Source organism: Lissotriton vulgaris, chromosome 5 (assembly GCF_964263255.1).
Source record: "Lissotriton vulgaris chromosome 5, aLisVul1.2, whole genome shotgun sequence".
Lineage (NCBI taxonomy): Eukaryota > Metazoa > Chordata > Amphibia > Caudata > Salamandridae > Lissotriton > Lissotriton vulgaris.
Window position 1 is genome coordinate 1,791,633,541 of NC_141693.1, and position 25,595 is coordinate 1,791,659,135.

The 25,595-nt window shown below is 45.8% G+C and overlaps 1 protein-coding gene and 1 non-coding gene across 2 annotated transcripts in view; one reads left to right on the forward strand and one right to left on the reverse strand.

The window, feature by feature from the left end:
- LOC147717184 (inactive phospholipase C-like protein 2) overlaps nucleotides 1–25,595 on the forward strand; it is a 590,450-nt gene that overhangs the window by 405,848 nt on the left and 159,007 nt on the right. The gene's annotated exons all lie outside the window — the stretch shown is intronic.
- On the reverse strand, nucleotides 19,098–19,399 carry LOC147717185 (Nuclear RNase P). Its single transcript, XR_015296304.1, has one exon.

The following is a 25,595-nucleotide window of genomic DNA, read 5'->3' on the forward strand; positions in this document are numbered from 1 at the left end:
TTGTGCTCCAAGTATAAAGCCCTGCTTATCGTTCCTCGTGTTAGTTTGACAAGAGGTGGTGACAGGCCTTTTTCTTACCAGGCCCATTTTATTGGAATGCCTTGCCCTATCACATTTGAACCTGCCCTGATTATATTAAATTCAGCAAACTGCATAACAGTCTTTTTTAATTCCCTGCGCTTGGTTTTGCTTGTGCCTATCATTAGCGCCGAGATACCTCTTCGGAGGTGGTTTGTGCGATATAGTAAGTTATATTAACATAACATAACATTCCAATGGAGGACGATAACGTCTGTATCCTAGACAATGGATCGCTACCTACTCATGTTCTTTCACCTCCCTGCAGGCTCTCACCACGGTCATCCAGACCATTAGGTTCTCCTTATCAACTCCTTGTGATCCATGGGTAGAAACGATGAACCTCTAAAGAGGGTCACTTCCTTCTGGAGACATCAACAGCAGTTTGTCCAAATGTGTCTATGTGCTATGGTTCCACAAGACCTGTTTTCACTCCTGCGATCTTCACCCTCTACTTGAAGCCATTAACCCTTTCGCTGCGGCGGCAATTCCGCCGCAGCGCTAAGGGGGTGGGGCGGCCGCGCGGCGCTCCGACGCTTATGACGGAACCGCTCCGTCATGGCCCTCGGGTGGGCTGTGCTTGTGACGGAGCGGTTCCGTCATGGCCCCGTCCGTTCTTTAGAACGTCAGCGCAGGCGCGAAATCAGCGCCGCGCAGGCGCGTCGGGCGGGCCATGACTGAACCGCTCCGTCACCAGCACAGCCCACCCGAGGGCCATGACGGAGCGGTTCCGTCATAAGCATGGGAGGGGTTAAAGAGACTCTTTGTGGACCATGGAAGGTCCCTCAAGAATTGACATTATTCACCTCATGGGGTTGTTCTCCATCTCCAGCTAGTCCCAATTACAGGCAGTGCCACACATCCATTCATCCATATCTGCCTCACAGCCAAGGACCTTGATGGACTCTCTGCTAAGCTGGCTACTTGCAGACTCTACATTGCAAAGAAAAAACATGTAGCCTGGTGTCAGCTCTGTGTGCGATGAAACAATTCAGCCCTACTGCCCACAAGCCACAGTTTCCAAGAAATTGTCCAGGCCCTGATGTTTTTGTACTCAAGGAGAGAAATACCCATCTCACCAGTATACCGCAATCTTTCCTGCACCCTTCAAGGCAGTCCTTCAAATATCACCACACATCATTAAAGATCAAAACAAGTTTGTGTTTGACTGACAGCTGCTCTGATCTCTCTCTCCACTGTCTTCCAGTAGAAGCTGGACTTTTAGCAAAGGCTCACTACACTACCCAAAAGGCGGAAATGACAAAAGCAATTCCATGTTAAAAAAAAATAGACCGAAGACATAAGGACTGCAAAAACATGAAATCAAAAACACCTTCCAAAATATCTACTGACAGAAAAAATGTCACTGCAAAAATGTTGATCGCCCTTACTTCCTTCCTAGTGTAAGAATGAATTAATGTAGTACTCCATAGTCCTAGCATACTGGGTGGTAGGTGCCTGATTGTAGGTTTGGGTGAATGTGGGAAGATATTTATGTATGGCAAATATGTTGGTCAGCAGATCTTCGAAATTGCAGAATTAAGAAAATGCTAATCAACACGCCTTCTCTGCATCCTCCTCAGATCATTTTCTGGGTCTACCCCCTACAGCCGAAGGAATTAAGGCAATAACAATCCCACTGTCTGTGGAAGCTATCCTCACCCCTGTCTTGTGCCATGCCGCAACCAGATCACAAATGGATCCCACTACACTTTCATAATTAATACTGTAAAATTTTGGATGTTTGTATTATTTACCCTGTATACTTTAATTGCAGCCTAAATCTCGTGATTTTTCCATATATGTGCATTAGGCCACAACCTTATAACAGCAGTTCTTAAGCTGATGAGCTGCTCTTGGAAGATGGCCTTGTAGTAGCCTTTCAGGCGATAGACTGTTCCATTGGCTTAACATAGGCCCCCACGGTTTGGGGGGCCCGAGCTCCAGGGGGGCCCTTCAGCACACTACCCTGGTTTGTGAGCTCCTTACTGACTCCAGAGGGGGGCCCGCCATGTACTTTGCTATGGGCCCCCACAAGTTTCGTTTCACAAGTGGAGAAGTGTGGCTCAGCGGTTAGAGGCGGTAGACCCCGAGGCAGAGGTCGGCCCGGGACCAAGGTTCAATTCCCGACGCGGCCGGGTGCAGGACCAATTTCAGCGGGCCCGATAAATCTCGCCTCAGTGCCACTCTAACCATGGGGTCCCACGCTGCAACTCTGGGCAATAGATTGCTTAATCTCCACTCCGGCCCCATCACCGCTGTGGATGCCTGGCTGCACCTTGAGGATGCCCAGTAAAGGGACCATCTCACAGGGAAAGCCAGGACGGGTTCCCCAGTGGTACAGCGCTGGGACGCTTCCGGGTAACCACACGCTCTATAAATCCAACATTCATTCATTCACCACTGGACTGTTCTCCTTATTCTACTGCTTGTCAAAAGTGCCTAATATAACACTAACTCAAATAAAAACATGTTGTTTCTTTCTACACATTTGCATCCTAAGATTGCATGCAGGGGGGAGGAGCCAAGCAGGCATTCGAAATGGCTGCATAGTCACTCGGCTCCGGGAGCCCTTTCGCCCCACACGTATATCCTGGCGTTTATCCTGTGCCACGGAGGCATATTTTTATAGGAGAAGGAGAACGAGCACTTACCGTCTGCTCCTGGGGCTCCTGCGTGCGGCAGGCCCTGAGAATTGTCCCCGACTGCTCTGCGGCCCACGTGGTGATGAGACCGGGGCGTCGACCTGGCCGTGCATCCGGCCGCGACTGCAACAACAACGGCCGTTGGTGGCGGTGAGGAGCCGGCCGGAGGGTGCCGTTGACTTGATGGGTCGCTGATAGCGGTGCAGGCCCGGTCCACTTGGCAGTGGCCCTTGAGGGGCAGTGTGGCGAAACAGGATCAGAGGGGGCGCATGACTCCTGCCCCCTCCCCAAACTCTTTGCCTGGGCATACCCAAGGATTGCCCCTGATAAAGGCGGGCGACTCCCGGGATGCGGCAGGGATTTTAGCCTTTTGGTGACTCTCCCCCGGGGAGCCCGCCTCACAGTTTTGAGCCCCGGTGGTGCATCCCGTGGCGCCCCGCATTGGTGCCTAATCCCTGAGTGAGGTGAAGAGGGACGGGCCAAATTGACTAAGATGGCGGCTGGTGCCCTCCTCTACGGTCCATGTCCATGTCGGACGGCTGTCGCACGGATGGGGCCGGGATGTTTGCAGCGTATGCAGGAGCCCACATCCAGGGACGTATTGGCTGCCCTAACGGTTTTGCACGAGACCCTGATTTGTCATGCTCAGGACCTGGGTAGAAGAATGACCGCCATTGCTGTCTCGCCGTCTCTAGCGGCCACGGTCCGATCCCAAGGGACTGCCGACGAACCCGCAGCTATGTCCACGCAGGGAGTCCCAGCTCCGCCTAGGTACCGGGAGCTTCTGAAAGACCCGGTTCCCGTGACCGCTCGGGCCGACGTGGTTCTACATGTGGGTGTCTCTTTGGGACACATGTTCAAATGGCGGCTGGGGATGAAACGCTATTTTCCTTGTTGGACTGGCCCAGCTATGTTGTGGCGCTTGTCGGTCTGTGTGACTCTCCTTTCCTGGATGGTACTACTGTGTGTGAACTCTGGGAAGTTCCCCGGGTCATCGTCGATATTACCGGACCTCAGCTGTCGATACTTGGATGGGTTTGGATTGTTGTACTTTTCTATGGCTACGCTCCGACCTGACCCGCCCAGATCGTTGGGACTTTCCGGGCTGTCCTGTAAACCGATTGACGATTGGACTTCTGGCGGTACCATTGCCAGACAGGGTCAGGGATGATGTGGTTCACAGTCTATTGGCTTTATTGTTGACAGACGGTGTAGTGGGTATGTTTGGCCGGGATTTTGTTGCTGTTGTGGCCGGGACTAGATGTTCTTCATTACTGTACTACCTCGTTTCTGGGATTTCCTGAGTGTAGAAGTGAGGGGCGGGGCCGGGCGGCAAGACCGAGGGCCCTCCTCCGCTTATCTTTTTTTCTCTCTTTTTTCTCTCTTTCTATATTTCGGGTCTCTATTAGGGCGACAGGCACGCGGCTGGGGGGTAGGCCATGGCCTTCTGCGGGTGTGCAGGGTGGGGGGTTGGGGGGTGGGTGTTCATTTGGTATTTGTTTCTATGGCCCTTTAGTCTTTCTTCTCTTTTTAGTGTCGTCGTCGTTCATGGTCTCTGCAATATGTTTAGTTTTGAGGGGTGGGGTTTAGACTCCCTACGCGCCAGGGTTTTGCCTGCATTTCTCCTGCTTTGTGTATCTTACCCCCGATATTTCCTCCGTATCTGTACTGTTTGTAGATATCCTGCTTCACGAGCAGTATTGTAGGACTGTGTATGACTGTGCGACACCCTTTTTTAGTTCCTTATTTGAAAATGAACCTCTCAAATCCTGATTTCAAGATCTGTCCTGGTTTTTTATGACCCTGATTTCAAACTGCTATGACTTTTCATATTGCGTGCTGTACTCTTGCTCTGCTTAGCGGCCGGCCGAGATGGTTGTAGGCCCATACTTGTAAATGCTTGTACTACTAATAAAGGTTCAAAAAAAAAAAAAGATTGCATGCAGGCTCAAAAAAGCCTCCTCTTTATTCCCATAAAAACTGACCCTGATTCCAATTGTTTTCACTTTTTTTCTTTCAAATGAACTTTCCATTACTTTCCATCCCCTCTATGTCTCCTCTCTCTGATCACAGCCTACTCTACACTACTCTAAGCACACACGTTGTTCATCATAAACTCTTAATTATCCATATCTCATCTCAGCTCAAAGATCACCATCTCTCCTTTAAAAGGCATACTCCCTTCAACCTAACAATAACTAATCTCTTGTGTTTCACCTAATAATACCCCCAACCATTTGCATTAATGTATACACCTTCCTCTCGCCAAAGAACACACGTAATGCCTATTAATTTAATTTACCGAATCGAAACTGGGGTAAATGCATGGAAAGGTTTCCTTAAGAGCACACAACTAATCCTGAGAACCAAAGACAACCTCTGAAATAACCACTCACTTTGGGTTCCAGAGCAGAGTTCTGCCCTACATAATGTCTAATCAGGGGTAGTAAGCATTATATAAATGCAATTACTGTTGGCTCAGTTAAAATGTAACACAGACAAAACAGAGATTCTTTTCTTTGGGGAGTTTCCCCTATTGTTTTCGCATAATTTCTGGCCGACTGAATCCCCCTGTCCTTCCCCTTCTGGACATCCTGTGAAAAATCTTGGCATCTGGTTTGATGAGAAACTCAGTTTTGGTAACCAGATTGGCAAACTCACTGGCACTTGCTTTGGTATTTTAAAACTCCTCCGCAGATTCTTGCCACTGCTGCCTCTATGTGCTAAACAAACGGTTATCCGTGCTTTGGTCACCTCTTGCATTGACTATGCGAATGTGCTTTACGCCGGTCTTCCATGCTACCTTCTTGACAAATTGCAGGTTGTTCAGAATGCTTCTGCCCGTCTTCTACTGGATCGTCCTAAGCGCTCCAGTGTTAGGCAACACTTGCTTAACTTACACTGGCTGCCAGTTCAAGCTAGAATAATGTTCAAGGTTGTGACCATTGCTCATGCTGCACCTTACGAGTACTGCCCTGCCTATCTAAGGAAGCGTTTTCACTTTTATACCCCCAGCAGGCTTCTTCGTTCCTCGAACATGTTCCTAGCGTCTATTTCCGTGTTTTGTCTGAAACGTAAGCGGGGTAGCTCATTGGCCTTTCTTGCCACAACATACTGGAATTCCCTACCTCTGGATTTGCATCGTCTTAAGAATCCTTCTCAGTTTGGGAAAAAACTTAAAACTATCCTGTTCAATTAGCCTGTTTCTAGTTCTCCTACGCTTTGGTCTCCTATGACTCTTGGACTCGCGCCAGGACACTCTATTGACTAGCTGTGCGCGCTACAAATCCCTTAACATTAACATTGCAATATAATACAATTTATACCCTCCTGGCCCACACTGATACTAATACCATAACACTCAGCAGATAGGCAGTCAATTGTGGCTCATACATACTGCATAATAATTTCCTTATATTGCTTGACGCTCGTCACACTCAGGTAAGACAAATATTGCTTTGGGCTGTGTCCTTCAACCAGTACTGTACCAGTCCATGGCATCAAACCACCCATCACCAAATTAACAGGCATGGAATAACTCAAGAGATCTGCCACAAGCCGCTGGTCAACTGAGGACTTTAAACGAGCCGACCACTGCGATTGCAACAAAATACATACCATCTTTGACATCTCACAATGCCAAACGAATATGCTGATATTACCAAAGTCCATCCTAACAGATATTTCCACCATGTCTTCATCTAACCTCTTCCTGCTCAGGACTCTTTGCCCCAAACCTCGCACTTAATGGGGGTTCAGAACTGATCAGGCCCAATCTCATGCTTTGTGATGTAGCTCACACTGCAACACTATTATGTGGCAGCAAATACCTTATTTTCCCTTGTCCCTGGGAAACCAATAAGGGTCCTGCAAATTTCTTTGACCCCCGACACCACTGAAGCTTTTAACGTGCCTATAAACTATAATAATGTTGGTACGGTGTAGGTTTGTGTGAAATTAGGTGGTTGAATAATGGTTTCTAGTAGTATGTAGGTTGTATATATAATAGGCAGTGGTGTAGGCAATAGGTGGTGTATATTTAGGTGCAGGTACTGTTGTAGGGTGTATGTGTAAGTAATGTAGCATGGTAGATTATGTAGGGTGTAGGTGGTGTAATAGTGATGGGAGGAGGAAATTGCAGACCCCTTGGCCAGGGGCATCTCGAGTCAGAGGATGCTTGCAATGTTGAGGTCAGGGATGACCAGTCAGCAGTAACGGGCTGGTGCGGTGTAACGCTCAGATCCGGACTCCTCCACTCTTGGCTTATTCTCTTAAATGTAGGATTGGGTGTTACTTGCGTAATTTGCTGTAGCGTAGTTACACAGACAGATTGCAAAATCATGCCAGATAACGCAGAATTCCGCGAAGAGTGTAACCAGTGCTTAATTTGAATCAGTGCTTGCTGGTGAGGGCCACTGGCCCTCATTTGTGGGAACCAACACTTTTTTGCCCTGTTGGACAATTCCCGAGAGCAGTAGAGTGAAAAACGCACCAAGGAGAAACAAATCTATGGAAATCTGTGATGAAGGGAGAAAGCAGCAACCGGCAGAGTGAGATAAAGGAGCAGGTAGTGTTTTATAGTGGATTAAAGAGACATATGCAACTGTGGTGTTTTTTCGGCCGCTGACATTTAATTGCGCAGGCTGCTGTCTTCTGAGCAGAGTTTTGGGCATTGGCACTAATTCAATATTTATAAATTAAGCACTGAGCATAACCCAGAATTTAGTGCTATATTCTTAGTGAAACCTGCACCCTTGTGTTCAAGATGGACCCATGGAAGCATTTTGTGCTAAGAAAATAGTGCTAAATGCTACAGAACATGAACTGCAGCTGCTCGCGCTCTGTTCCGGGGCTCCATGCAAGCAGACGTAATTGCATACTTTTCGGTAATTTCTCAGAAGACTAACGTGAAATTAAAGAAATTACTCTGATTACTCTAGCCTAATTAAAATTTCACCCAGGACTACTTAAGGATCAGCCAATCAGAGGAGGAGAAGGGAGGCACCTGAATAGTGGGGTCACCTTGAATCAGAACTCAGTTGAGATGATTGCTTGCCTTGAGCCTTCGAAACACTGCTGCTTTAGATGCATACGTCTGCCCTAACTGCTGTCACACGCACACACACACACGCACACGCACCACGCACATCACGCACACAGGACATGCCAGTTTGTGGCCTACTGCATGCCTAGTGAGCACACTGCTCTGCCACTCTTCCACTGTTAGACTTTCCACAATTGTGGGCACTGGCACTTTGCCTCCAGGATTTGTGGGAACCACCGAACAGCTAGCCCTTGGAACCTCCCAGTGGCCTGCACTATGCGGCATGCCCTTTGATTGACCTATGATCTGCACTGTGTTCTGAGAACCCCCTGCCTGGCACTGTGCCTCTGAACACCTTTGTATTGTCAGTATGCCCTATGAGCACCTCCTACCCTGGCTTCTCCTTGACGTCTATATACCACCTTGACGTATAGGCACTTTTGGCCTGGACTCTGCCCACTGTATCCCCTGACCCACACTGTGCCGTAGTCATTGGAGATCACCTCATTCAATGTCACCACAGAGAATGTTTTCAGTCATGTGCTTTAGAGTGACAATCTGGTGCATTCTGGATATTGTAGTTATGGCTTGCCTCCATTTGCCTTCTTACACTTATACACTGTCAGTAGTTTGTATGTGAAAAGCCCAGGTTTAGGAATAGTGTCCATGAGAACATAGAGTGAGATGGTTTCCAACATCATGTATGTCCCTTTGCCTACACTGAACCTTCCAATAGCATCTTCTTGTCCTCTTAAAATCCCTAATTTACCAACAAACAGCAAACAGTCCTCCTAAAATGTCAGTGGAAACACTATTAGATAATGTTTGAGTGGCACTATTACCCCTACCAAGGTCCATAAGATACTCCCGTCAGATTCACCGCTTCGTTGCAGGGTGTTCAGTGACGCATTACGCATATGCTGAAGTTGTCAAAAAAACTAGCCTCTTATTAGAGAGAATTTGCTAACAGCCTGCGCAAAATTTGCGGATTTTCCCGGCCTTATAACCTAGAAGTGATGATGCTAGGTTTACGTCCAACTAATTATGACTATGTACGAAAAAAGACGGGCACTTGACCTTACAATGCCTAGGCACAGCGAAAATACCCGCAGCATTTCAGTGTTAAAAGAAGGACCGTCCGCACTTCACCAGTGACGTCACAGACTCTGGTCGACGTTGCCCAAGGAGAAAATGGTCAGCAACCTCTGGACGAGTTATGCACCTCTTTCAAAGAACAATGGAAACTTTGTTAAATTATTTGTCAGAGGGTGTCCTGGCATTAGCACTCGCACCAAGATGGAGCCCTCGGCACCTTTTGCCTGTAAGTTAGAAATGAGACTTGTTTGGTGCACATTAACCCTACCTATAATTTGAAAGCTTGAAATAGCAATTGTTCATGGGACTGGAGGGGGTGGCATGGTACTTTATTATCATTAGGGCTAATAGGTTTTAAGGACCTAGGGCCCGATGTAGGTGTCCATTTACCGACCGGTAAATGGTCATTCCTGATGTAGGGGGCCATTTTAACCGATTCAGTAAATTTACCGAATAGGTAAATTTACCGAATCGGTAAAATACCGAATCCGTATTTTTCCTGATTCGGTAACTTCCATATGTAGGTGGGACTATGTAGGTGGGACTCTTCTGAGTCCCACAGGCCTGTCAGATTCGGCATTTTACCACCCAATCCTATTGGGTGGTAAAATACAGAATACAGGTGTGCATGCACACCGGTGCCATGTGACAGACAGACATGCCCTTAGGGCATGTCTGTGTGCCACATGGCACACATGCCTGAATTCAGGGTGCTAGAGGGTGTCAAAGTGACACCCCCTGCACCCTTGCATAAATCGGTATTTACTGAATCGGTAAATACCGATTCGGTAATGACCATTGATTCCTATGGGCTTCAATGCCCATAGGAATCAATGGGCTTTATCGATTCGGTATTTACAGAATCGGTAAATACCGAATCTTAACGATTAATCTGAAATACCTACATCCCCCACCCCCTCCATTTTACCACTACTGAAATACCGAATCGGTATGATTCGGTATTTAAGAAGTGGTAAAATGAACTCACCTACATCGGGCCCCAAATGTACAAATCTTTTTTGAGGTAGCAAACGTCCCAAATCGCAGAATCGGGCCGTTTGCGACAGCAGAAAAGCATTTTGTAATGTACCGAACTTCAGAAGCCAAATTGCACTTCTGTAACTTGTTACCGATTCGCAATTTAGTTTTACGATTTTTTATTTAGAAGTGGTGTGTTTAAGGCGTCCCTTTCAATTACCAAATCAGTGGTAGGTATTAATGTTTTTACGACCGAATGCTGGTCCCCTTCCCCTTTGAGAATGTAAAAATAATGAATTTTCCATTTCCCTTTTTAAAAAAAGTTTTTTTCAAGAGCATGAAGAGTCCCATGCACAATTGCCTATTCTTAGAAAATGAAATTAAAAAGTTTAGTTTTCTTTTTTTTTTAAATGTATTCAGTTTTTCCTTAAGGAAATGGGCTGCAATTTTTTCAAAAAATGCTTTATTTAAAAGAAACCACTTACCCAAGCAGGCCACCATCCCTGTGATGCCTATCATTCCGAACGGGTTGCAAACTGCAACCCTCGATTTACGACCCACTAGGAATCAGTATTTAAAACTGCAAAGGTTTCTTACAGTAGGAATTACAATGTATCAATTGCTATTTGGTAAGAATCGCAATTTGGGAAATCACAAGTCCTAATTTTTGTACATTTGGCCTTTTCATGCTTTTTTTGTATGAATTGTAGTGTTTACATGCAGAGACCAATAGATAAATTAAACACATTTGGATTCAAATTATAAGGGGACATTCCTGCAAACCATAATTTTGCGGTTTAAACATAATTATGAGAAAGCATCCGGGGAGGGGGAGAGTTATGCATATTGGCACACGCCCTCAGCTGAGGTGCACCCCACGCCTTGGTTGCCTGGAAGCAGACTTGCAGATGAGTGAACCAACCGGGGGAAAGCAGCAGTGGCTGCAACCCTGGAGGCTTTCGCATTTGTCCTTCTCAAGCCTGGTCTCAGGGTTAAATTGACATCCTTGCTGTAACTAACCGCGTTATAATGTCGTTTTACAGACGGTAATAAGATATGGAGTTCATTATTTGCGTGCGTGTGGCGCCGTGAACTCCTGCTATCCGTCTCGCGGCGCGCGTGCTGGCGTAGTTAAAATATGATGCATATCTCCAATTTCATGTGAGGTTCCACTTCCAGCTTCTGTGACGCAGCTGAGCCCGCCACAGTCCCAGCATGACCAATGCGAAAATGAGGAATCGGTCGTTTGACGTCAGAGATGAAACTAGTGCGCAAGTCTCGCGAGACCTTGCTCTGCTGCAAAATTAAGGCTACCAGATGGCATTAGTGGAGTAGCAAGAGCGTCACAGGCCCTAATGCAAGCAATAACAAGAATTGGCAATAATAGTAGGTCTGGCTTATAACTCAAGGTGCCTCTTTTTTGATTGAAAAGCTAATACACTCAACCACTCATCACCCTATCACTCATCCATGAACGCATGCATTCATCCGCCCACAGGCTAATTCTTGCTTAAGCACACACAGGCACACACGGTGCACTCACACACAGTTACTCACACTTGCCATTTGGTGTTGGAAACCTTTTGCAACACATTATAATTAGGCCTTGCAGCCAAGCAGATGAATCTTTCCTAGTCAGTGGGGCAGGTGAAGATATATCATCACTGGAAAGGGTGAAGTGTTGCAACTAGGGGTGTGCGGCATTTGCATAATTTGCTTTTGTATAATTGTGTGAAATTTCTGGAAAGTTATGCAAAATTACAAATGTCATTTAGTGCCATATTTAGCACAAAATGGATGCTTTTGTCAATTTTTGATGCTAGGACACATTTTGCACTAAAGGAAAGCACGGAAAACACAAGTGCCTGCCATACATGTTGGCGTAATTAAGCAACATTGTGTAATGCCAGGAACTTTCCATAACATGCATAGCGCAAAATTCCCAAAATTATATGAATTACCCTGGCGAAATTTATATTTTGACGGAGCCTACTTGCAACAAAAATGTTTCTAATTTGCAGAAAAACATATAACTTGCTTGGCAACTTCTTGAAACAATCGAGGATAGTACATCCACTGTCCAAATGAAAGGGAGAGGGTGTGGCCTAAGGGTAGAGTAGCCGACCTAGAAGCAGGTGAAGCGGGTTTGAGCCCCGCAGGGACTCTAAACATCCTGTGATTCTGGACAAATCACTTAGGCATAGATGCATCAAGCTAAACACTGCTCGCAAAGAGGCAGATTCTCAGAATCTGCCCCTTTGTGACTGGTATTTTTGCATTTGGGATGCATCATCCCAAATGCAAAAATCGCAATTAAAGAAATCGCAAAATTGCGATTCCTCAAATTGTTATTGCATTTAAGGAATCTCAAATTGAGATTTCTTAAATGCAATGCATTAAAGTTAAAAAATTAGTGATTTCGCTAATAGGGGGAGCAAATTACCATGAAGTTGAACTTCATGGTAATTTGCAAAAACTTTGAAAAATGCACTAAAGTTCATTTTTCAAAGTTCCATTTTACACACATACATGCCCTTAGGGCATGTGTATGTGCAAGATGTACCCATATGCAGATTTCAGGGGTGCCCTTTTGACACCCTGGCACCCTTGAAATTGCAATCTTAATTTGCGATTCTCTAATTGAGAATCGCAAATTGAGATTGTTTTCCCATTCATTCCCTTAGGAATGAATGGGGAGGTATTCCTTAATTGCGAGTCGCAATTTGCGAGTCGCAATTAAGGAATTTTAAGAAATCGCTATTTTTTAAGCGAGTTCTTCATGCATTGCATTTTGCTATTCCCTATTAGCGAATCCTTATTTTTCGCTAATAAGGAATTGCAAAATGGATGTTTGATGAATCTATGGGCTGATCTCCCCGTGCCTACCAAAATGAATGTGTCCATCTGGAAGGCAACAGGTGCTCATGTAAAGCGCCCTGATACCTTCAGGTAGAGGTTGCGCGGCTATATAAAACATAAAAACTGGGAGTAATTTCCATAAAACAAAAAAGCTGGAATTGCTCTTTCTGATTGAGTTGGCACATATATTATCTTTCCAGCGTTCCTTAGCAGAGAAATTACAAAAAGCATTGAAGACGGACACCTAAATATTGAAGACACAATTACCATGCTCCCTTTAGTAATGCTGGGCCGCTCCAACGGAGCATATGGTGGTTTTTTGATAAATTATATAAAATCTATAAAAATGTTTATGTAAATGATACAACAATCATGCGGATTTGCGAGGTCCACTGAGCCTTCGAAATCAATTTTTAAATCAATCACTCACATAAATTATTCTGACAATGGAAAATTCACGTCACTGGACATGGTTTCCCCTAGCTGAAAGCTGTGATGTAAACTGGATATTACAGCAGTGACCATACGAGCTCCTTTAGCAACAGAGCAGCCGGACAACAATGACAAATCAAAGCAGCACGCGAGCGGGCACCGCGGCTGAAGGCCACCAGATAGCAGGAACACACAACCTAGTGGAGATATCACAACCTCAGTTGATGCATGTGTGACAGGCAGTACTCTTGAGGCTGTGCCATCTAAAAGGACATGCTTAAATTGAGCCAGAGTAATAGAAACCAAAGAGTTATATCATAATAAAGGCTCAGGTAAAGTCATGGGATAACAATATTGTCTTGGTTGGCAGGGGAAAGGTATGGACCCCTGGGAACCGAGACTCTAACCTGGAACACGCATAGAGTACTCGCCGAAAAGCACATCAACGCCTCATCAGGGTTAGTAAGTGCTATATAAATACAATTGCAATACAGTACAATAGTGGTGGCTCCCCCCCCCCCCAATCCAGACGTGCGACCCCTGTTCCCAGTGGGACAGGAGGATGTTATCCACATCAGGACCACAAAGGCATACCTGCCGACTTGAAGAATAATCTCACTGTGTGAGGAGGGGGCGGGGCCTTGAAGGGGGCTGGGCCTCGTGTCGAGAAGTATCTAAGAGGCTCTTCTGAACCCCACTCAACCTAAAAACAAAAAAAAACGTGCTCAGGCTGGTGCCAAAGTCCTGGGCTGTTTTCACACCGCTTATTTGACGTCGGCAGTTTGAAGCCACAAAAAACGAGCCGGAAAACCACTATTTACAGTGGTTTTGAGCTAATTTTCCCAGCCACCACATGATAACGGCTCCTCACTGGGATACTGTGTGATGGGAGGTGATATGGTGTCACACGGTGGCACCGTGTGAGCAGGCAGGTATGCAAAGGCGAGAAAATGACCTGGGGTAATTAATGCACGCATGGAGGGATTTCACAGTGCAGTTATGAAGGTAAATACTGCCATAAACTCAATTATCTGGATGATAAATCATGGGGCCCTTATTGGCCCTTTGAGGCAAGGTGAGCTGAAAGGCAACCTCATGGAAGCCCTCTTGCTAACCTCTGATTGGCAATGACTTCCTGGAGAGGGGCCACCTATTAGCAAGCCAGCCTCAAACTTGCAAGAGATTGGAGCACTTACTAGATAATAGATGGGTGAGACAGCCAATATTCAAATCCATGGTTTGCAGATACATCTGAGCAGCAGGGGGTTGGGTATTGAACTTTTCCACAGGCCTTAAACATAATTACTAGGAACAGCAGAAAGATAAAAGGCAAAGAGGCAACTGCTGGTCATCAACTTATAACCATGGGTCACCTCTCCCCATCATACAAGAGCAAGAATTGAATTTACTAAGCATCTTTGGTACTTTAATGTCTCCAGCGCCCCTTGCACATTCTGGGTAATCCAGGCAAGACTTATTATGAGGGTCCTTGTAGGGTACATATTTGAATCGTATTACGCATTTCTCTGCTAATTCATAATGCAAAACAATACTATATCATTTGTTAAACTTTAGCAGGGGGGTCGCAAAAAACGGTTGAAATATGTCTTGACTGGGACCCCAAAAATCCTTAAGATGACACTGGGGAGAGGGACAGAGGTAGACACAAGCAGAAAGGAAGAGGTTTAGATACATTGAATACATAGGTCAAGTAGAGAAAGTTCACTTTCCCGGATGGTCCCTTGAAATGTAGTGGCCCTCAAGCATTGCCTACTTGGCCCATGCCTTAAAATATCTCTAAACGTAACCAGTAAAGGTGGGGCCCATAGCACCGCCGCCCAAGAGGAAAAATCATGCCTGAGGCAACAGCACACTCGCTTGCCATCCCAATGTTTCGGACAAATACGGTAAAGCCTGGTTTCGCCAAGCTGCACAGAGAGAGGTACTGGGGCTCAGTGCCTGGAATTAACTCCTGTAAGGGCTTTAATCACCTTGGGGCTGCGACAGAAATGCCTTGACCGAAGGGGTGTCCACCTGATGACATCATTGTTGGCTTTCCTCTTGCAAGGGTCCACCATCATTCAGTTGCGCTAGGGATGATGAAAGACACAATGGGTACGAGCAAAGTGCTGGCGCCTAATGTTTTCAACGCTAGACCAATTACAATGTGCTGCAGAACCCTTTGGGGTGGTGGGGGAGGAGTGAAGGTGGCGGCCAGAGTTGGATAGACCCTACCGGTCCAGACCACACACTGCCTGGGACAGGGAGCACATGTTACGCTGCTTACAATCAGGCTGAGTCTTCGCCCTGGTCTCACCTAGCTGGGCTAGGGCCCATCGCACAGTACTACAACATCTAGCGATGTTGCTCTGGCTTGGAGCCATTATTGTATTCAGGGGCGTAGCTCAGTTAGTAACATTGGGGTGGGGGAGAGCTTCTGATTTCCTAACAATCACGCTGGCATATATTGTTGAAATACATTATACGACAAGCAGGACGCATGAGAGGGGCTCAATGGTCAGTGGAAAGAGAGAGGAAAGTGGATAGGCAGGAGTACTAAGTGAGAGAAAACAAAATATTTTGTAAAATAACCAATATTTTTTAGGACTTTCAGAATTGAGAGAGGGAGAGATTGTATGTCGTTTTGTCTGTGTAATTGTGAAATATCCTGGTGAAATCAGACAAACACCACAGCATACGCGACTGAAAACACCTGTACCCAACTATTTATCAGGAAATACATTTATATGGGGAGATGTAGCACCCCAAACCCCCCCTGAAGTTATGCCCCTGATTATACTGCCGTGATAGAATGGGGGTGAGGCTGCTTGGAGCAAAGATGCGGCTGCTGAGTGCCACCAGCTATCGCTGGCTATACGAGAGATATTGGTAGACATGAGGTGTGCCATGTGGCCATTTACCCGCCAATCAGTGATACTCATAGGCAGTTTGATTAATCCAGAATTACAGTGGCTATAAAGATTGCCTGTGTTTGTTCACAAGTGGGTGGGCGTAGTCCTGGATTAGAGAGAAAAGAATTTCTTAAAGACGATGTTGTCAGCCATGCTCAGTGTATCCCTTAACAAATCTAAGATCTTGCAGCAAAAATTTGTAAACATACTTTAGTCTAACCTGGAATGCATGACACAAAAGCAGAACAGCAGCGGTGGAATCACTGAGTCACCTTCCATGTCACTGCTTCCTTACTTTTGAACTTGCTGGCTGTGTTTGATGAAGGGAAATTGCCTCATCAGCCAATAGGTGTCCAGCAAGCACTCTTTTTCAGACCGAGCACACACCATCTGCCTAATCAAATGCTGTACTCAAGCGGCCAACATGTGGGAGGAACAAAAGGTCCCATCTCGGTAATGCTTCTTAGAACCCTTTTTTGTTGAACACATTAGGTCTGGCGATAACTACACTGTCAACCCAGATCTAAAATGCGCTGTTCATCCTTTGTACAGTAGAAAAAAAGCAATTGCAATGCAATAGGTCTCGCATTAGTAAAACTTTGAGCTATTGACACTGGAAAATGCTAATGTTTGTTAAAATATTATTTTTGGGTTAAAAAATATCCCATCAGTAGCATACGCATTACAAGATATTCCATGAAGCAAGGAAAGGGTGCAGTACCTAATGTGGCCAATAGAGGTAACTTTACAACTACACAGGGACACTTAGTAATGGTTTCTAACGCTACCTGTATGGCTATCGCCATATGTCAGGCAGTTATTGTGCCCATTATTAGTGTTCATTATTCTGCACTCGCGTGCCGTCGTCACCAGCCAGTCTAACTTACAAGGAAGGCTCCTGTAAACTGGGTGTCCTAAGCGGAAGTAAGTATGGAAAGCATGCACAGGTGTTATGAAAACAGCAGCTAGCCAGGGAGTGCGGGGAACCGGCTCTTCATCAGGGACGATGGGACCTGAGAGCGCACTTCACATGCCAGGAACATGCGCAAACAGCAGCATGGTTGTCGAATGGCAAGATACCCAGCTATAAACAAAAGAACGATTATCTCTTCCCTAATAAAAATTAATTAACCAGTGACGCTTCTTTGTGGCACCTGAGCACTGCTTGGAACAAATTAAATCGGGAAAGAATACTTTGTAAACTTTAAAAAGTTTATAATAAGCAATTGGAAGGAGGAGATGGGGCTGCGCGAAAGGTCAAAACAATGACAAGTGGCAGCTGTGTTCAGATGGCTTTGGTGGGGCTAATTAATAAAAACATTGTTAAACATTGAGGATTATAGGTTTTATACATAGGACGTGCAAAAGTCACGAAGTAGGGCTGACACTTGTTTTGCTCAAAACACAAACAAGGCGAGGCTAAACTGCTTGGAGGCGGTTTTGTAAGCAGGCTTGACGGTCTTTTCTATTTGTGAAAGAGACATACATTCCTTTTAGTCAAAAAGGGTGTAGATTTCACTGTTGATTCGCCCCCTTCTGAACGATTCCTGACTCTGTGTGCCGATCCATGCAAATGAAAAGGACCTTCTTTTACGTCCCTATCAGGTGTTACTAAATGGTAATATGCGTGTATATGTTTTATAAGACAAAGCCAGTGAGATAACAGGAGGTTATCGCACCTTTGAAAGCAGATACTTCGGTGTTTGTTAAAGCGTGTAGACTATGTTTATGTTGGGCGCATGCTATCACGCTTCTTTCATTGAGAGCTTAAAGAGCACCCCTTACCAATCGCTGAGAGGTCTGGGTGGGTGAGATGTGCATTTTACAATAACTAGGGTTGAGGGGTTTTCATTTATTTACTGAAAGATCTGTGGCAGGAAGTAGTCAACATAAATAAACACCTGGATACAAACCGCATTGTCATCCTATGCCTACTTTGTACAAACGTGCAGGTAGGAGCAGAAAAAGAAACACCTGGATGCATTAGAGAACTTTGCAGAGTTCTGTAAGAAGTGCTGCGACTGCGAGAGGTGGAAGGTGAGTCCTCCACAAACTGACCAGCACTTTCGCCACAGTTCTGGGCGGGGTAGTGGAGGGCGGTACGAAGCTGAGGTGGGAGTGGAAGAATATTGTGCTGAGTGTTTTGTCACATTTCTGGGGGGGGGGGGGTAGTGTAGAGCCAAACAAAGCTGAGTTGGGAGTGAAAGAAGCTTGTGTTTTGTCACAGGTCTGGACAGGGAAGCGGCGGACGGTCTGAAGCTGAGGTGGGAGAAACTTGTGCTGAGTGTTTGGTCATAGTTCTGGGTGGGTCGTGGAGGGCCATACAAAGCTGAGGTGGAAGTGGGAGAAGCATGTGCTGAGTGTTCTGTTACAGTTCTGGACAGGGGTAATGGGGGGCGGGAGAAGCTTGTGCTGAGTGTGCTTGAGTTCCGAGGATGGGAGGTGCTGGCAGACTACCGTTTAGGAGGAAGGCAATTTAGTATTTGCACTTCGGAGAGGGTGGAGTTTTGACGTTTTCGTAGTAACAAAAATAGTGCCAGCAATCTTAAAGACAGGATTTGTTGCAGCAGAAGCAGATCTGCTTCGAGTCAAGTCGCCAGGCGTTTTCTTTCAATTTATTACTTTTGGTACAATGGTGGCACCCGCCGGATGTTTAAAGCTAAACCATGGTGCAGCCATTGTGTAAAAAACAACAAATACACATAAAAAGAAAGGCATGGGGCAACGTTCCGCAAATAATAAAACAAAGGCGCTGTTACTATTTTTCTTGCCCAGGCGTACATGCTGCGTACATAAAAACAAGCCACGTCCAAAGCCTGTGGCTGCACCAACATTAGAGCCTGTGATATATGTAACAAGGCAACAAATGAACTGAGAGCTGAGACAAAGTTTGTGTCTGGTTCTAAGAGCCCATAAACGATCCGTGATATGAAAAAATATTTGGCACGCAAATCATGTAACACTCGTCTGATATGATAAGGTGTCCTACTTCTTCGCTTTGAGTATGTAATAAAAGTTAAAGTTTTAAAGAACCAAATACCATTCAATAAAAAATCAGGCGGACACTAGTTTGAATTTGGTTATGAGGCGCCTTTGCCTCACCTCAGCCATTGCACTCAGAGGGTGCCAGCCGCGAACCACTTCCAATGCCCGGAGGGGATTAAGCATCAGCGAGCGCCAGATGCACAGTCACACATCTCCTGCCGCCCACTTTGGGCCCGAGTCTCTAGAAGCTCACCCCCCTTTTCAGGGGATGCCCTGCTGGAGCAATTACCTGCTCTTGTATCAGAACTTCCCCAAGGTACTTGAGTGACAGACGCACTCCGCACATGGGGGATTGTGTGGAAATGTACTAAAGATGGACAATATATGTTCTAAGGGAATGAAATACAATGTATAAAACGTGTACTGCCAAATCGCAAATTTCCGGTTTCACCATGAAAACCGCTAACAGGTCGGGACTCCTAATATGTAACTCAAGCTCTAACGTTAAACCTATCACTAGCACCAAACCTTGCACCAAATCATGGACAAGTTGGATTGAAAGGTATCTATGCCTAGAGGAGCAAATTGCTTTCAGTGTGCCATGTCTTCTGTAAAGCAAAAGTGAAACATTCAGTAAATAACATTAATCCGCTAACTAGAGCAGAGTCATATTTCAATGGATGCTCTGTAGTCTGATGACCAAGGTATGATCGTATCTAGAATTCTATCTTCCTCCAAGAAATATTAAGCATTAAGAAATGTGCTTAGTCCTTCTTTATGGCAGATACACTGGTGAAAATGGCAGCAAAATGGCCACATTCGACCTAAACAAGACATCAGTGGTTCTTTCATTTAGTTGCTTTCCTGTGAAATGGATCCAAAAAAGAACAAGCCAGCGAGTTGTGCGCTCGCGCGCGCGCCACAGCAAGCCATGTGGTTTCAATTATCGCGCCTGTGTCTGGGCACGATAATTGAAACCACATGATGGCCGGTAAGTGTAATAGACACCAATAGGCCAGGGGCAGAGCAATGCGCCCGCTTTGGCCAATTGCGTCCTGTCTTTGATAAAAAGACGCATGAAAAAGCCAATAGCGTGCCCCAAAAGGAAAATCACACGCACGAGTGTGTGCGATTCCTATGTACATTTTCAAACCCCCCTCAAGAGGTCTCTTGCTGCGCGAGCACTGCAGCGCACTGCAGCGCAGGTGCAAGACCTAAAAAAACAACTATAATTGTGATGCAGTGGGCCCCTCAGTATCATAGATCCTGGTGGAACTGCACCTGCTGCAGGATGGCACCATGCGCACTGCAGCGCAGGTGAAAGACCTAAAAAAACAACTATAATTGTGATGCAGTGGGCCCCTCAGTATCATAGATCCTGGTGGCACTGCACCTGCTGCAGGATGGCACCATGCAATCAGGGGCCCAACATTTGGTCTACATTTTTCTTCTGCAAACCACTGTAGGAAAGTACTTATTCCAGCTGAGGAGTTCCAGGACTACAAGTTCCAGAATGCAAAGAAAAAAATGGACTAGCTCAGCTACTCACGCATGGACCTGGGGAACTTGGCAACTATGCTTCATGCATCTTCCACCAGTGCCTTCCACCAGTGCCTAGGTGCCAACAGGTCCCTTAGTACATGTGGCCCATTTCAACTAGCCAAGCCTTTTTAGCCAACAGGTTCCAGGAATGAGGCCCCCAGTAGCTTATCAAAAATACATAAACAAATGACATTTTCTGTCAGGGCAGAGATGGCATGACACAGTTTTAAATCAGGCTTTTCAGTAGTTTGCATCCCAGCCATCAATTAGGGATCAATGCTTGTCAGTCATTTCCTTTGCTTTTTCCTGCCCTGTTGTTTGTGAGAGGGGGGGGCTGGGTTGTATGATGACTAGAAAAATGTTTGAGTGCTTCACGTCCCAGATGAAACCTCCATACAGGCATTGCCAAACTGGACTTTGAATCCTCAAACACAACTGCAAACCTTAAAGTGCACAGTTGAGGGGAAAGAGGGCACATGCTCCCTAGAAGGTATGCACCTACTCCTACAGAGTTGTCAAATGCCTCAGCTCCGAATGAGAGCAGATCGTCCAGCAGAGGTTTTCACATGGCGCATCATTAAAAAAAAGGCTACAAGACCCAGAATGCAAAGCAAAACCTGGGCTGAATTAGCTACTCATGCGTGGAACTGGGAAACCTGAGCGCTCTGCTAGTAGCAGGTTGAAAACATATGAAACAGGCTCACAAAATTATAAATAGTGTCCAGGTCACATATCTCAATTTTGAATGTAAATGTGGTACACTTTCAGTACGTATCAAGACTGGCTGGTGGCTCAGTGGACTAATGCATCCACTGCGGTTGCCTATGTTCAACCTCATGGTCACAGGTTCAAATTCCAGCAGGTCCACTCAGGCGTTCATCTATCTGAGGTCGATAAAATGAGTACCATTGAGTTGGGTAGCAATAAACATCTGTTACTCAGCACCAAGAAGCCTTCGGGCGAATGTGCGCTTTACAGATACTTATGCTAGGAGACTGGTGCAGCGGGTTTTCCCACTTGTGAAGCGATATTATCCATCTTAAGATTGGACAATGTAGTTATATTCAATTCCATATCTCTGCTCCTTCTGCACACTGTTTACTCATGCTGCTGACACACTACCCCCTGTGCCACTTATGCTCAGTGCTTAATTTGTAAAAAAAATTAATGTGCCAGGGCTCTTGTCAGGAGGCCACTGCGACTTACATCACCCCTTGCCACTGCTAATGATAGTAACAACACAACTACTAACACAATTACTAACCATCACACTCCTACAAGCGTGAGAATTTGGACTATTTCAAGCCTCCAAAGCAATAATAATGGCTGTGGCAGAAGGAAATAGTCATTTCTAATGTAAATTGAATTAATAATTACCTGTTGTTGTGGTCATCTCTAAATTAGCCAGACAGCACCACCTTGTGGCAGACTGTCACAAACGCCAGTGTTGACAATTAGGTGCCGAGCATGGGAAACCACCGGCTCAAATTAAGCACTACTAATGCTCACCAGTAGCAACTGGCAACCTTTGAAAATGGTGGTAGCATGTCAAGGCCAATGGGTAGACATTCACACTCCTCTTAAGCAATGAACTTCACTAAAACCTTTACTGCCCACTAGCGTGAGAGCCCCTAGAGGTGGGCGCCCGAGAGTCCCTAGAAGTGGGAGCCCTGTGCCACAGCATCACCTGCAGCGCTCTCCCCTCTTGTGGTCCTACTGTCGAGCAACAACTGCAACTGAACATGTGTGAACTGAGAAATGAAAAGAAATCCTTCCTGCTGTCGTCTCTGTTCCTAAGAGCCCGGGTGCACTGTTTTATGTGCCCTTTTGTTAGAATATTACTGGGGGTCCAGCCACCGTGTCCCACAGAAGTTACTGTCTGTGGGGTATATGGGGGCAATCATTTTAAAGTTTGTTGGTCCCATTGGTTAATTGAAGGAAAACAAATACAACAGTTCCCAGAATGCACTGATTTGTTAAATGAAATGTTACTATTGTAAGTCTGGTAGTCTGGCAGGCTGAGCAGTCGGACAAATCTCTTTACCCTTAAGGAGCCAGTACTTTAAATGGGCCGGTACTCACTGGTGCTGAGTACCGGTACTTCTTAGATTTAAAACTCTGAGTACCGGCACTTCTCTGCTGCCGTCGACAGTACTGGTACTAATGAGAGGTAGGCTCATTGACTGTGCTGGTGAGCAGGAGTGGGAGGTGTCTCTGGCAGCCAAGGCGCCACTTCTGCAGCCCCCGATCTAAGCCCCAGCTGAGCTATTCAGCAGAACTCATTTGAATAATGTCCGGGAGCTCACCATTCATGCTGTGCTTGGCAGAGCATTCCTGCAAGCACAGGAATCATGTCAGTGCCTTGGCAGTGGCAATCAGGCTACGGCCAGTCCAGCCCTGGTGGCAATTAAAAAAACCAGGGTAGGTGAAGAGAAAAGATGGCTTTCATCTACCTTAGTCTTTTGTGTGTCTGCTATGTTTGTGTGTATGCCTCTTTTTGTAAGAAAAAAGTGAGAGAAAGAGAGAGAGAATCCAGACACTCTCAGTGGGTATTTTAATGAAAATGGGTGGCACTTTGTACATGTCTGCTTAGCGACAAAGATTCATAAATAACGTAAAAGGGAGGGTGAGTGAGTGGATGGATGAGTGAGCAAGGGTGGATGTATAGATGGATGGATGGATGAATAGATGGATGGATGAGTAAAAGCATGCATGGGTGAAAGAGGGTGGATGATTGGATAAAAGGGCAGATGATGGATGGATAAGTGAAAGATTGGATGGAGAAATGAAAGGTAGGGAGGGTGGATGAGTGAAATGAGAGATTGAGTGAAAGGGTGGATGGAAGAAAGGAGTGAAAGGTAGGGAGGGTGGATGAGTGAAATGAGGGATTGAGTGAAAGGGTGGATGGAAAAAAGGAGTGAAAGGGTTGATGGATGGATGAGCGAAAGTATTGATAGATGAAGGAAAGGGTGGATAAAGAGATGGATGAGTGAAAGGATGAATGGATAGGTTTGAATATGAAGGGTGGATAGACGGAATGATGAAAAACTGAATGATTGATGAAAGACTGAATAGACAATAGAATGTAAAGGTTAAATGGTGGACATCAGCAGGTAAATGGTAGGATGAAAGGATGAATGGATGATCGATGGAAGAGACAAGAGATCTTCTGGGGAGGGTCATGATGATTTGCTTGGTGCCATAGGAGCTTTAGTTTGACGTGGGGGTATTTTCCGTGTCTTCCTACGCATGTGCTCAAAAATATATAGTATTGTGACAAACAGCAATTAACAGTATGACATAAAGAAGGTGCAACTATTGCAAAAAAAGGAAATGTTAACATATTATCCCATTTCTCTTTCCTTTTGTGTAATGAGTTAACCTGTTTTGTTTATATAAACACATTTCTCATGTGTTTTGGTATGTGCTGCAACTAATATAGAAGTTGTTAAGTAAGATCATGTCTTGCCCTTAGGCCCGCCCCTAGCCCCGCCCCTCCCACCTCTAGCTCATTTTAATGAGTACCTGCACTTATTTTTTCCCATTTAACACCGTCAATGTTATAGCAATTCCCCTCGGTGCTGGGTGTCCCTTAAATCCCATTGTTCATGACAAGCTCAGCTCGTCATGAGCACAGGAGCACTGTACTGCATGACGAGCTGAGCTCGTCATGAGCATGGAAGGGGTTAAAGCACTGAGGACCCTGTATGTTAAGAAACACATGACCACACCACAGAACCCTCATTCTAGCCTCATAGACCTTAAGGTGTTCCATTTTGGTATAGTTACCGAATGGCTACATGTCCCCAATACCAAATGTTACCTTCTTGGGCTTTACTTTTTACAAATCATTCTTTTTAGCTGTGAACATTGGATCAAATGAAGTGAACCAGGACTACAACTCTCAGAATGCATTAAGTTGTAAAATGAAAACCCAGGCTTGGGCAGCGCCTCCTCGGTGACATGAGGTCATCTGCTAAATTTACATTTAGATTGCCTGACCAGAGGCCTCCTCCCAACCTGCCACCAGCCGTCTGCCAGACAGGCACCATTATAACTTGTCAGAAAATTCTAGGACAACATTTTGGATAATATTGCCAACTGTTTGTCTTGTAAAAATGAATCTGTGTCTGTGCGTCATAGCATAAATAGCTTGAGGAAGTGTGAAACACTTGGCTTTGAACTTGTGTAATTGGAAGGCGGGTTTTGTACAAAATGCGGTTATCCACTCAAAAACCGCAGCGCTGTCGTCTCCGAATTCTTTGCCCAGGGCCTGGCAATAACCTCTTATTCTGTTTTCCTGCTGGCTCAGCCCTCGTGTGCAAAAAAAAAGTGCCAACACCCAAAAAAATAATAGGGTGTGGCGTCCGAAGTAATGGAGGCCGAAGACCCAAAATGCTACATACTTCATTCAAGATAGGCGAGGTGAGGTTCCATGCACCGAGCAGCAGCAAGAAACACAAGCAGCTAAAAAGCGCCAGCCAAAAGATCACATTTCATGGTCGAGTTAGTGTGAAATGTGCAAGGCTTTCATCTGCCGCGTGTCACGAGGGTGGACGTCAGCTGCTTAAGAACCAGTGGACATCAGATGAATTTCTAAGAATGGATTCAGAAGGTGAGGAAGGAATGTGCATCTGTTTCCTCCAACCGAAACATGAGTTATAACGGCGAGGGCTGAGAAAGCAAGATGGCTGCAGTCTCCATTTTAAAATCAAGCAATCAATCAGTTCATTTGTAAAGCGCGCTACCTACCTGTGAGGGTCTCAAGGCGCTGGGAGGGGGGTGAGGGGGGCTGCTACTGATCGAAAAGCCAGGTCTTGAGACGTCTTCTGAAGGCCAGCAGGTCCTGGGTCTGTCATAGGCTTGTAGGGAGGGTGTTCCAGGTATTGGCGGCGAGGTAGGAGAAGGATCTGCCACCGGCGGTGGTTTTCCGGATGCGAGGGATTGTGGCGAGGGCGAGGTTGGTCGAGCAGAGGTTGCGGTGGGGGTGTAGAAGCAGAGTCGGTCGTTGAGGTATGCTGGTCC